The 14,267-nt window shown below is 37.3% G+C and overlaps 1 pseudogene; it reads right to left on the reverse strand.

Moving 5' to 3' along the window:
- Nucleotides 1–7,367: 7,367 nt before the first annotated feature.
- Nucleotides 7,368–14,267, reverse strand: part of LOC132844200 (chromodomain-helicase-DNA-binding protein 1-like) — an 8,939-nt pseudogene continuing 2,039 nt past the window's right edge.

The following is a 14,267-nucleotide window of genomic DNA, read 5'->3' on the forward strand; positions in this document are numbered from 1 at the left end:
TCACTCGATCTCTATAACGCGCAACCTGCGTTCCAATAAATCCCGCCTCCTGAGCCATGATTAGCAGCCACAGTCCAACCACAGTCTTGTTCGTTGTAACACGCGGCTTTAAAACAACAACTGACTGCATTGTGTTCCTGACTCTTCTTCTTCTTCTTCTTCTTCTTCTTCTTCTTCTTCTTCTTCTTCTTCTTCTTATTATTATTATTATTATTATTATTATTATTATTAGTAGTAGTAGTAGTAGTAGTAGTAGTAGTAAATGCTTTAATAATGGCAGTACTACATAGATCATTGTATATATCGTTTATTGCACAGACATGGGAAAAATAAAAGTATTTTTTTATTAATCAAGGCTTAAATAGCAATCATGTACAGATGATTAGCATGGTGATCATGTGGTGGTAAGAATGTTCATTACATCATAGAGACAATTTAGTACCGGTTCTCACACGTTATAACAGCTGTAAACATTCGTTCTTAATGAAGTTAATAAATGGGAAAAAAAAAAACCACAGCTGTCCTGTTACTTCCTAGTGATAATCCTTCCGTACATCTCCACATCATATCAAAGCAACCTTTCTATACTGTCTGATGAATAAAAGCCTCTGTTTGTTAACTCGTCCCCTGTATAAGACCTTTGTGTAAGTTGTTACCATGGAAACGATAATGGAATAGAATGAACGCATTGATATAGTCCTATGATCTGCAGCTACACTTGTGTCAAAAATTGTATCGCCTTCCGACCAATCAGATTCGAGAATTCAACAATGCAGTAGACTAATTCCTGCGATAAGACAATACAGACAATAAACAAACAAATAAATAAATGAAAACAGTAGGTTAAAGAGTCGTTTGTTTTTTTCAGACTTTCTTATTAATTTTATAAAGTAGGATTTTATCAAGAATAAGTCGATAACATTAAATTTCATCTTTGTCATTAAAGTCTTGAAGCAGACCAGAGATCTCTAGTATCGGAAAATACGACGACAAAAAATAAGTAGGACAAAGAAATGCAGAAGCAGCAGGTTTCAGTGATAAAGAGATGGTGGTTTGATGATGCTGAGGTCGTAACTGTCTGAGCAGTTTAGAGTCAGGAAGGAAAAGAAGGTCAAAGAAAAGCTTCCTGACAGAAACGAAACACAACTGCGAACACCAGCTAAGATAATGTGCTCATTCTAACAGTTTATATACATGTCACAACACAGTCCTCCATGTGTTTCTCATTTCTCTCCTCTGCATCTGGAGTGTATTTATTTAACACACCCAGCCATTTGAAGATGTTTTTACCCCCCCACAACCCCCAATGAAATGCTTGTACAGTAGGTGTACAGCAAGGTTTCAAGTTTCAAGTTCAAGTTCCCACAGATTCTCAGTCAGCTTCAAGCCCTAACTTTGGTGTTTTGCTTCGCATCATTGTCCTGTTAGAAGACGTCTGGAATAAGGTGTCTTTAAAGATTTCCCTATCCGAACCATCTCTCCTTCAACTCTGGCCAGTTTTCCATTTACCTGCTGATAAATAAACATTCCAGCCACATGATTCTACCACCACCATGTTTCACACTGATGATGATCTCAGGATGATGAGCAGTGTTGAGTTTCCACCCAATGACATGCTTTAAGCCAAGATAAAATTTATCAATTTAGGTCTTTAAAGACTGGAGGAGTTCCAACAGCTAAACCTATTTTTTCCCATATTCTGACCATTCTTCCTTAAAAGCCCAGTTTTGTGGAGTATCCTAGCTCTAGTCGTGGTTGTTTTGTGATCCCAACAGATTTACACTTCCTTTTAGAAGATGTCTGGAAGAAGGTATCTTCTAGAATGGGCCTGTCATCTACAGTATCTCTCTTTCACTCCTGACCAGTATCCCATTTGCTTGTTGATATATGAGCATCCCTGCTACATTCAATTTAATTTTATTTGTATTTAACAATGAACATTGTGTTAAAGCAACTTTACAGAACATTAGAAATATCGTACAAAAAGTTTAATATTAGACTTATATATAAATATGTTTGTATTTATCCCTAATGAACAAGTCTGAGGTGACTGAGGTGACTGTAGTGAAGAAAAACTCCCTTAGATAGAAGATGAAGAAACCTTGAGAGGAACCAGACTCAAAGGGGAACCTCATCCTCATATGGGTGACACTGGAGGGTGTGATTATAAACTGTTATAAACACCAGAGAGTGTTATTATGAATAATGTCCTTTCTACAGTCACATGATGCTACCATTATGCTACCACCACCATGTTTCACACAGATGATGGTGTTCTCAGGGTGATCAGTAGTGTTGGGTTTTTCCAAACAAAGCACTTTGTACCAAGGTCAGACTTTTCAATTTAGGTGTTTTAAGACTTGAGAAGCATTTTTGACATGTTTCTTTCATGAGTTTCCAGCAAGCTAAACAAGCTCTTTCACAAAAGCCCAGCTTTGTGGAGTGTCCTGGCTCTGGTTGTTTCAGTTGTTTCAGGAATCAGACCTACACAATCTCATGGATTTGCATCTTTGACTAATTCCTTCTTCACCTAGTCACAGTCTCTGGGTGGAGGGTTTCTTCTGTGGACACAATTGTGGCTCTGCTCCAAATTATTTCATCTCTAAATGTCATTTCTAACAAGCATGATGCTTTTTTCCAGAACTCTATCGATCTTCCCCAATATTTTTGTGTTTATTCAAGACATATAATCTTAATGAAGTCCATTTCAGTTCCTGGTTGTAGCACAACATCATACGGAAAAGTTAAAGTTGAGGTTAAAAGCTTAAAACACCTTAAAGTGTAATATATAATTCGTCGTTCACTGTTGATCACAATCGAGACATGAAGTAAAGAAACTCATTTCTCATCCTTAGATGTATTACGTCGCTTTGTTCCTGAAGTGTCGCATGTTCATTACTGCAATGCTTTTACTTTTAAACAAAACAAGAACACAACCTGTTAGTGTTCTTCTACTTTCTTCTTCTTCTTCATCTCTCTCTCTTTTATCTTCCTCTGTGCAAACCATCAGAGTGAAAGAGGTCACGTTCCACTGTGTGTGTGTGTTTGTGTATGTGTGTGTGTGTGTGTGTTCGTGTTCTCGTAACTTGGACCATAATGAAAACGTGACTCATGATGTTTAACGCTACATGATGCTACACGTGTTTACACTAATGAGGATTAAATCCATTCTCGTTGCCGTCGATGTCTTTTACTTCAGATGGAAAATGAACCGCTGTTATTTTGTAAAAGTAAATACACCACAATTCTGAGAGAATTTACAACTCACGGATTCACAGACGTTCCAGTTTGTTACTATAAAAACAAGAAGATTTATAAGAATCCGTTCGTTCATTTTTTATGAAGATACTAAATACAAGCTGCCAGGAATCTGTAGTCATGACGATTCAATCCGAATGTGAGAATCTGTAAAAACACACAATCACAGCATCTGCAAAACTATTGGCACCCTGCAATATCCTAGAAGTATTTTCTCATTTATAATACAATTGAAGTGATATATGGATACATATGGGAATGCTTTCTAGCTTTGTTTTAAATGTACCCCCTCCCGAGCCAAAAGTATTGGCACCCCGACTATTTCTACAGGACGTCTGAAAAAGCAAGAAGGAATGAGAAGCACTGTTTCTACCCTTTCATCTGACACCAAATCCATTTTTTCATCTAAAATTAAAACAATAACTATACAATAAAAAGTGTAAATACATAAGCTAATAAACAATAAATATAAAGCCACATCAATTCCTGACTTTTTAAACACACTGTATGAAACACTTCAAGCTCGTTTACTCGGTTTTGTTATTTTTCAGCAAAAAGACTCATACATACAGATACATTTTTCTTTTTCTTGACTCATTTTTCTCCTCCTATTTCTACAGAAAAAAAACCTAAATAAAATTTAAAAGGGTCCTGCTGTTCAGTCAGTAGTTGTTGCATGTGTGATTATTATAGAATAAAGAATTTCTATTTTTATTACCTGTGTATGTTTATACAGTTCTAATTTTCTTCCTAATGTTTTTCCGTGTTATTTGTATTGTCTTAAGAAAGACAATATTTATTTAATTTAACTGCTGAATTTCAGTCAGGTTTTACTTTTTTCCCCAAAGGCCAAAAAATTAATTTCCTCCTGTTGTTTTTTTGTGTCCACGTTGATGAACGTCTTCCTCATGTCTCACTCCACAGTGGTGTTAATATGGAGCTCATATGAAAGTAAACACCCAGGACTTTGTAGAGTTTGTAGCGTTTCATCACTACTTCTGTTTTTCTCTACAATTCTCAGTGGCAGTTTCTTACTGGGCAATACAAGAAGGATGGGTGGTGTTTATTTACAGTTGACACCTCTTTAGGTGACAATGACGTCTGTAATGAGAGTAGCAGGAAGATGGTGCAAGCGAACTTAGAACTTAGTGCAAATTGTAGGCTAATAATAAGAAAAAGATGGAAAAATGGCACAAAAGGTATTAAGACTAAGTCATTTTGCTAAGAGTATATAGCATGTACTGTAATGAAACAGGCTAACATATCTCTCATGCTGTGCTATGTAGCTATTGCTAATGCTACTACATTGATTACCTGTGGCATATAGAATTTATACAGTTTTGTATGTTGACTAGTTTTATCTTTCCACTGAATTCTGTTAGCTGAAAAGCTGTACATGTGCATAACAAAATGTGCATAACAACGTGCATTCATTGTGTTTTTACAGTGTGTGTGTGTGTGTGTGTGTGTGTGTATGTAACATTTTGTTTAGATATACCAGTTTATTGTTAAATTTATTTAGTATTATTTTATTATATTGTTATTTATTTTATAACATTTATTTGTATTGTTTTAATTTTAAATCTTGTAATAACATTTGAAGTGTCACTGAATACTAGAGGTGATATTCATAAAAAAGGTATTACATACAAATAAAAACAAAAAAGTGAAATAAATATTATTATTTTATTTTCTCCGCACAAAACACATCAGCAGAACGAGACAGAGGTTTCATAACTTGAACAAATTCATTCTTTTCTATAATAAAAACAACAACAAACAAAAACCTTCTCATTTATTCTTTATTCTAACTTCAGGATGTACTTTGAAGAAGAGTTTTTTTCTGGTTGACAAAACAAGACCTCAGCCATCTCATCTGTACCAGGATGGCATGAGGATACTGCTGACACATATCCTGTAACTCCTACAGAGAGAGCAAACACAAATAACTCGTCAGAGCACTGGACCGGCAGCACAACAAATATTGTGTACAATGATTATTAGGGGGGAAATGAAATAATATATATTTATATTTATCGAATTTAATTGCAGAAAATCCCTGTGAGAAAAAAAATATATTATTAAACAAACCTGTAGGAGTCTAATTTAATAAAGAAATGTATTTCTGTCTGAAACCTGATCTGTTCCACATGCATTTCTTTAACAGTTATAATTATATAGTAAAGTAAAATAATCTGGCATTAGATGACTGTGTGTAAATTATCTTTTTACAGCCGTGAACCTTACGGATTTTCGGACAAAATCTGTTCATCCTGGTATAAAAAAGAAAGAAAGAAAGTAATAAAATAAGAAATAAAGAAATAAAGAAAGATGTATAAGGATGAGGTGAAAGTTAAAAGCACATGTTTATAAAGATTTTAACACGGAGCTCCTGTTCACGTTATCTCACATGTTAAATGTTAGCAGTTAAAGAAACATTAACATAAAAAGTTCCTTGTTTACTGTATTGTTCCTTAAGTGTAATAATAATTAAAGAGTAAAATACTTTATACCTGGGTATGAGCTGGACTTTCCGCCTCAGCTACTATGTGAGTGACCCGTGAGCTCATGAGGTCTTCTTTATCTCCATCATACGTACAGAGAGGTTAAGGAGAAACAGAGAGAAAGTGGATCATTGTCTACAAACCCAGGACACTGTACAGGACAGGTCAACAAGCTGGAAGAAAAGGCAGACAATTTATCAGAAATGTGTTTTGGTTTTTTTTGGTGTCCGGTGTTAGTCAGAAGTTAATGATTTTCATGCAGATTTAAATTGTTTTATTCCTTTAATGGAAAAAACTTTCAATTTCCCAACAAACACCAACAAAGGATGCAGAGTCAAAAAGATTCTTATTTGTTTGTACTATTGGAAAAGGTCCAAATTAGTCATGTAGTGACAGTATCAGAGTGCTGAGGTTTTATTTTATCATTATTTTATTTCTTTATTTTTTTGAAATTCATGCTTGTAATATTTTGCAGCACAGGCATATGACAAACCTCTTGTTTGTTGCTGAAGTTCTGTTTTCCTTCAAGCAGCTCTGTGAATGTGCTAAAGGTGGCTGGTCCTGTTTCAAACCTGTTCTACTCGCATTAAAATAATCATTCTCAAAATGTTCTCATACCACTGTTACGCCCCGTCTAGGGGTGAAGGCGCAACATGAAAGGGAACGAGAAAACAACAATATTTTAATGAGAGGAACAATTGTACAAGTGTACCTTTACAAGTGTACCATCTTGTACCTTTAACTTCCCTACTTGGCAAACAAAAGAAAAGTAAGTAAGTAAGTTTATTTCTAAAGCACATTTAAATTCAGCTCTAGCTGACCAAAGTGCTGTACAGAGACATAACATACAATTAATACACAATAAAACGGGTAAAATATATGAAAGTTCAAAAAGAAAAGACAAATTAAAACTCAACAGGAAAAGCCTGACAATACAGATGGGTTTTTAACTGTTTTTTAAAAACCCCAACAGAAGACGCATTCTTTATACTAAAAGGAAGCTGGTTCCAGAGAGCGAGCGCAACTGTTGCAAAAGCTCTATCACCTTTAGATTTCAACCGTGATCGAGGAACCTGAAGAAGAGCTTGATTATTGTACTTGAGAGATCTGGATGCTGAATAAGGGTGAATAATTTCAGAAATGTAAATGGGTGCTTGACCTTTAAAAACAGTTAAAATAATTTTAAACTTTATTCTAAAATAAACTGGGAGCCAATGTAGGGAAGCTAACACTGGAGTAATGTGATAAGTAACCTGGCAGCTGCATTCTGAACTAACTGTAGCTGATTTAGAGAGGAATGGGGGAGACCAATATAAAGAGAATTACAGTAATCCAATCAAGATTATATAAATGCATGTATGACCTTTTCTAGATCCTGGAACATTGGTTTCAGTTTGGAAATAATTCTCAGTTGATGGAAACTGTTCTTAACAACAGAGCTAATTGGCTTCTCAAAATTGAGTTCAGAGTCAAAGATCACCCCCAGATTTTTTACAAAAGACTTTACATATGGCGAGTATAAGCCCAAGTTACTTCCCAGACGGGTGCAATTTTTTTGAGAGCCAAAAATAATGACCCCAGTTTTGTCAAGGACATTTTTTGCCATCCAGGTCTTAATGCTGTCTAAACAATTTAATGAGGCGGAGCTTATGTGTAATGTAGCGTTGTGTTCAAATCCTCCTGGGAAGTTGGTATGGAATTTACGAGACGTGAAGTCATAATTATGACGTCAGATGCGTTCAAGTCGTCTTCGTCGGAGCGAGATGGAGGTGAACCTTCAGTTGATTAGCTACTAAAAATACAGCAAGGTACAATAATGCGTTCAGGTGTGTTTCACTTTATGTTATTTGCTATAAACTTTATCGTTATGTATTGTATCGTAATCTGTGTAAATATTAGCCAGTTTGCTTGTACTTCAGTAACTAGCATCGTAAACCAAACACAGAGTAACCGGAAATAACTGAATTCAGATTTTGAGCTTCTTTTCTGTGAAAGACTGGGAAACTCAGAGCTTAAAGAAAATCCTGCTCGTAATTACGACTTTGTGGTGGTGTTCATGTGTGTTCCACTCGTAAATACAATATTTCCATCATGGCTTTTGTGAGAGTAATTTATAATTACTATTATTATAAAAATATATATTTTTGGTATTATTCTGTCTTACAGATGCATGTGGAAGGATACACGAAGGTGGGAATGCCTCGCGAGGCTAAATGCTTGCGTATCAGTCTCTCAGTGCCGTACCAGCTGAAGTCTTTAGTGGTTTCCCCGATTTGTGGAAGGTGGACGCTTGCTGGAAAAAGAACCGGATCAAGAAAAACTGCATCAACACTCTAAAACTTTAGATATCCCTCTCTTCAAAGTTTTCCCGTCTGTATGATTACGATCTTATGTCTTAACATTTACAAAAATATCACTGTTCCCTTTGGCTCTGAACATAAATATATAATATATAAAATAAATATTTTGAAGTGAGCATTCATGAGCAGGATCTTTACCATTCTTGGCCTTGGCAGTTCTGTAGATCTTCTTGAGCCCCTCCTCCAGGGCAGCGAGGCTAATCCCTGACAGCTTGTTGCTTTTATATCTCCTTTGTGCCACGATCAGAGTCACCTGTAGTGACACGAGGAAGGAAATGTAACACATGTGTGTTTACAAGACGGGAATATCGAACAGCTCACAGGGTTAAAGGACTGCAAGCAAAAGCGCTACAAGTCACACAGTCACATGCCTGTCTTCAGTGTTCAGTGTGAAATGATCTTACTGTGTCAGCTGAGCATATAAAAAATAATAAATAAGACAAGCTGCTGCTGTGGTGCGTACTGGAGTGTCTTCATACTGAAGGAGTTTGTTTTCACACAGGGACGTAATGTAATCTCTCTCAATATAGAAAGAAAGAAAGGAAGGAAGGGAGAAATTAATTTAAAAAAGTGGTAGAAAGAAAGAAAGAAAGAAAGAAAGAAAGAAGAGTGTAGAAATGTTGAAATACTGAGAGTGATGGACAGTATGGTGTAGTGTATTTAAGTGTTTAAGTGTGACCCTTCCTGGGGGCTTATTGTGATTCCCACACAGACAAAAGGAAAGTGAGCTCAGACCTGAGTCCCACAGTGCAGTGTCCTGGTTGAGGTCAGGTGACAGTGGGAGGTTTACAGCATGTACAGAAACTGAGCAGAGCAGCAGAGATTTTTTAAAATCCCACGCACACCTCGAACACAGAGGACAAAGAGCAGAAGATGCTGAGAAACAAGGAGCTGGTTGAGTTATGACTCACAAAGTCTTTTCCGCTCGCTCTCGACTGCTTGTCGTGATGGGAATCAGCAGCACGTCCCCGATATCCAGGTCTGAAACGGAGCATCAGGTGTGTTAATCTGGAGACGTCGCTGACGACGAGTCTCTGAAGGATCTGGACATTTTACTCACCGTACTTGCGTCCGGCCATTTCATACTGATTCTTCACCTCCACTGAACGGCGCAACAGAGCTGTAAACAAGCCACCATTTCCCCACTTTCCAGAATCATCTACACACACACACACACACACACACAGGCTTAAAAAAAAATTCATATCTTCAAAGGACTGTGTCTTTCATGTGAGCAACCTTGTGTGTTTTTATCAATAAATATTCAACTTATATGTAAAAACCTGAAAAATGAGAAAATACTATATAATAATAATTAATAATAATAATGTCATATTGTTCTGCCAACAATATCTATTTTTTTTTGTACTGTATTTATGTTTTTTATATTCCTATCTGCTCTATATCAGAAGAAAGAAAGAAAGAAAGACATAAAGAAAAACATAAGGAAGATAGTAAGGAGGACAGAAAGAAAAAGAAAAGTAAATAGACATTAAAGGTGGGGTCTCCGTTGTTTGAAAGCCAATGTTGACATTTGAAATCACCAAAACAAACACGCCCCTAACCCAAATGGGTCCCACCCCTGTATTGATAGCTCCGCCCACACATACATACGTAACCCAGGCAACTAATAGAAAGAAATGTGTCTTTATCACAGCTGAAGTGAAGAACAATACGATTGCAGATAAACAAACAAGCAAAAATGACACACAAGCATAATCATGTAAAGGACAAAGACATATATTAGTTCTGTGTAACAAAGCAAAACCAACGTTACTCTCCTATCGAGAAGGAAAAAAGCGCCTCGGCGTCTTAAGTAAAGTTGGACACATATTCACAGATTGGAGTTTCCCGAGTCAATAACTCCTGAGCTAAACACTGTTACTATACAAAACACGGTTGTAGCTGCGTCTCTACATTACTACGATAGAAAAGAGGTGTTATTTGTGTAGTAACAGCGTTTAGCTCAGGAGTTATTGACTCAGGAAACTCCAATCTGTGAATATGTGAACAACTTCCTGCTCCTTCAGTTCTCTCCAGCGCTGGAAAGCTGATCCTATATTAACACGTCCTACTTCTTACCTTATCGTAAGCCTTTCTTTTCTTTCTTTCTTTGTTTTTATCCTCCATGTCAATGTTAAAACCGCTTTCTGCTAATGTTACACATGCGCACTGAACACTCTCTCCGCCCATATTGACAAGACACGCCCCTTTCTGCTCATTGGCTACACGTTTGTTTTGTTTTTGTTTTGTTTGTCGTCCCGACTCAGTTTTCTGAAGCATTTCTCAAACAACGGAGACCCCACCTTTAAGGGACACATTTAACACACACTTAAAACTTAAATGCCACTGATGACTCATGGATATTGTTGCTATGGGAACATCAGATATTTTGGCATGTTTTTTCTTCACATACCCAAACAGTGAATGATGATGGCGTCCTTGCTCTCAGCCTGAGGGTGTGTGACGTCACCGCTCACAAACTGAATCTCCGAGTCTGCTAAGATCACACTGTCCTCTTCTTCATCATAATCATCTTCATCCTCACCTTCGCTATCAGCAGAGGGCAGGGACAGAGATTTATTGCAGGAACAAAGATTTATACGATGCCCACGAATACATCCTGAAACACACAAACAGAAAAATTAAAGAAAGTAAGAAAGAAAGAAAGATTTTACATTTTCACAAGAGTTTGTTTTTCCTCAAAGTAAATGGCATGGTGTAATGTCTTTTTAGGTAATTATCTGAATGTGCACCATTTACTATATTGTTTCATTAAAAAAACACACACAAACTCTCACTCATTTTCTACCGCTTATCCGAACTACCTCGGGTCACGGGGAGCCTGTGCGTCTCAGGCGTCATCGGGCATCAAGGCAGGATACACCCTGGACGGAGTGCCAACCCATCACAGGGCACACACACACACACTCTCATTCACTCAAGCAATCACACAATACAGACAATTTTCCAGAGATGCCAATCAACCTACCATGCATGTCTTTGGACCGGGGGAGGAAACCGGAGTACCCGGAGGAAACCCCCAAGGCACGGGGAGAACATGCAAACTCCACACACACAAGGCGGAGGCGGGAATCGAACCCCAACCCTGGAGGTGTGAGGCGAACGTGCTAACCACTAAGCCACCGTGCCCACCAAAACACAAACTATTTCAGAAAAAAAATCCATTTTCATGAGTTTTTAGAGATTTTAAGGTCTCTGTATTTCATGATTATAAAACCATAAGAAGAAAATCTTAATTATCTCTCATAAACCATCTATTATCTCATTTTGTCTCAAAAAAGAATCTTGTTAAAACAAAAACGTAACTTGTGCTCATGTCATAATTTTCCAATTTCACAAGATTTTTTAAGTAAAGTAAAGATGATGTGAGTTCTTTTTTTAGGTAAGTATCTAATTTTTTTTAGGTATCACAACATTTAATATCTTGCTTTCTTTCAGAAAATAAACAAATATTGTTGGAAAATTACAAATTATTTCATGCTCATGTGATAATTTCCCAAATTCATGAGACTTGTTTTCACTAGACCAGGGGTCGGCAACCCGCGGCTCCGGAGCCGCAAGTGGCTCTTTCATCCCTCTGCTGTGGCTCCCTGTAGATTGGAAAATGAACATTTAATTGAATTTTTTTTTTTAATTTAGTTAGTTAGTTTTTTAAAAAATGTAATTCTAAATTCTAAGATTATGACGCTCTTGTAACATTAAAATAAACCATGTTTAATTTGTTTGTCGCTTAAAAATATGCGTCATATATGCGTCAATTGCCGACTTGTGAAATCCGACACAGAAGCAGACGCATGTTTGGTTTGCTGCAGCCGGCAAGTTAAAATTTTTATGTCATGAATACGAAGAAGACTCGATTAGACATTGAACATTTTATTTGAAAGTAACCTTCAACCCAGCGTCTTTTTTGTTAAGGTTAGTTGAAACTGCTTGCAGACAAATTTCGTTTACTCTGTAGCATTTCATTGATTTCATAAATGCAACACACTACAGTTTTTTCTGTACTTTCCATAAAGGTAAAAAACCATATATGCGGCTGTTATCTTCATTTTAGATGTCAAAAGGGTTTTGTGGCTCCCTGTGTTTTTTTTTTCTGTGGGAAACGGGTCCAAGTGGCTCTTTTGCCCCTTTTCCACCAAAAAGAACCGGGTGCTGGTTCAGAGCTAGCACTGGCGCTGGTTCAAAGTTGGTTCCACTGGGGAACCTTCTAAGAACCGGTTTGCCTTTCCATCGGTTAGAGAGCATCACAGAGCCGAGTCTGACGTCACTGTATACGTGTCACGTGTCCCAGCAACTTTAGCGCAGCAGCGGCAAACACAACAACAATGGCGGATGTTGCTTTACTGTTAATGCTCATGGCTTTGTGAACCTACATTAACATCCAAACGCGGCGAATCCAACGTGTACGTGCAGCTCCATGTAATCTGTATAAACGGAGGTTGTTATCGAGAAAGTACATAACGTTATTTTATCATTAACACAGACAAAAGTTAGCCTTAGCATGTAGCTACTTACTATCATGTGTGCTGATAATATATCATATTGTGGTAAAGTAAAAGTGTATTAAACATTAGTATACTTAAGGTACATTATCAAATGCGCTAACAGTAGCCCTGCCCACAGCCCCTGACACAAGTGGTTCTTAAGTCTTGACCAGCAACGTTTTGGTGCTACTTAAGAACCACTTTTCCTGATTCAGAGCCGGTGCTTTGGCTGTCGAAAAAGAAAGAACTGGTTCAAAATTAGGCTCCGAACCAGCACTCAAACTGCCTCGGTGGAAAAGGGGCATTTGAGTGTTTAAGGTTGCCGATCCCTGCCCTAGATCAACAAGAAAACAAACAAAACAAAATAAATTTATAAATGAGATAAAAGTAAAAATTAATATATTAATATAAACTGAAAAAGACAAAAAAAGCAAATGAAAACAAAACCAAAGCTCTGTATTCAGTCAGAAGGATTAAAAACAGCAGGATTCCTCAGTGTAGATCAGACCCTGTACTCACCTGGCTCATGACCCTGACTCTATTGTGCTCTCTGGACTCGCCTGGTCCATCCTGAAGCTTTACATCATGCCTCTCTGCTGCTGAGACTTTGGTCAGATTGTGGTGTTGTTACCACTCGGGTTCCCTAAAGAGTGCTATAGACTGTTCTACCTGGATGGTTTTGTCAGTCTAAGGTTCTCAGGTTTTAGTGAATAATTTCACTTAGCTACTATAGACTTAGAGCAGCATCCTGACTATCTCTGGACAGAGGGAACAGTCTGCTCTTGATCACAGCTTTGTAGATTTTGAGCTTGCTGTTAGCGTGGAAGTAAATGTCCTCCTCCACCGTGTCCATCCCCAGCAACCGGAACACTTTCACAGGCCTGACAACACAGCCACCAAAACACTGAGGATCAGACAGGTCGTTATTTAAAGTGCCCGGGTGCTGAATTTATCCAATCAGGAATGTTGATACACAAATATGCAAATTAGAAGAAGGTTGCAGCATTGTTGTAGGAATGTACAGTGTAAAACATCAGATAATGAAGATCACCAGGATTAGGTGTTAACCCTGGACAAAGTAGGAGCAGTGTGAAAGCTCTAACTACACAACCCAGGATTCACATGTGGGAAGCTTTAATGAGTGTAACAAAATATAAAATATAATAAAAATAATAAAATATGTATCATATTTGTTATAAATAAAATGTGTATCATTCCAACTAAAATAAGCACTTTTATACGGAATGTAACACACTGAGGCGGTGTAATGAAGCAGATTTACTGTTACCACAAAGAAATAGATTATAGTTCTTATTACATTTATTAATAATCTTGTATTCCTTTTCATGTTGTAGGCTTAACTGGAATTAGACCACAGTGTTGTTAAATTCTAGATTCTGATTGGTCAGAAGGACTTGTGCTCCTTTTAATCTGAGGTTTTACACACACACACACACACACACACACACACACACACACACACACACAGACACACACGCACAGGATTCTAGGTAAAGCAGTACAATGTGGTGCAAAGTTAAAAGAAAGAAAAAAAATGATTGTGGGTAAAGACAGACAGACAGACAGACAAACAGACAGGCAGACAGGCAGACAGGCAGACAGACAGACAGAAAATT

This window comes from Tachysurus vachellii, chromosome 4 (genome assembly GCF_030014155.1).
Source record: "Tachysurus vachellii isolate PV-2020 chromosome 4, HZAU_Pvac_v1, whole genome shotgun sequence".
NCBI lineage: Eukaryota > Metazoa > Chordata > Actinopteri > Siluriformes > Bagridae > Tachysurus > Tachysurus vachellii.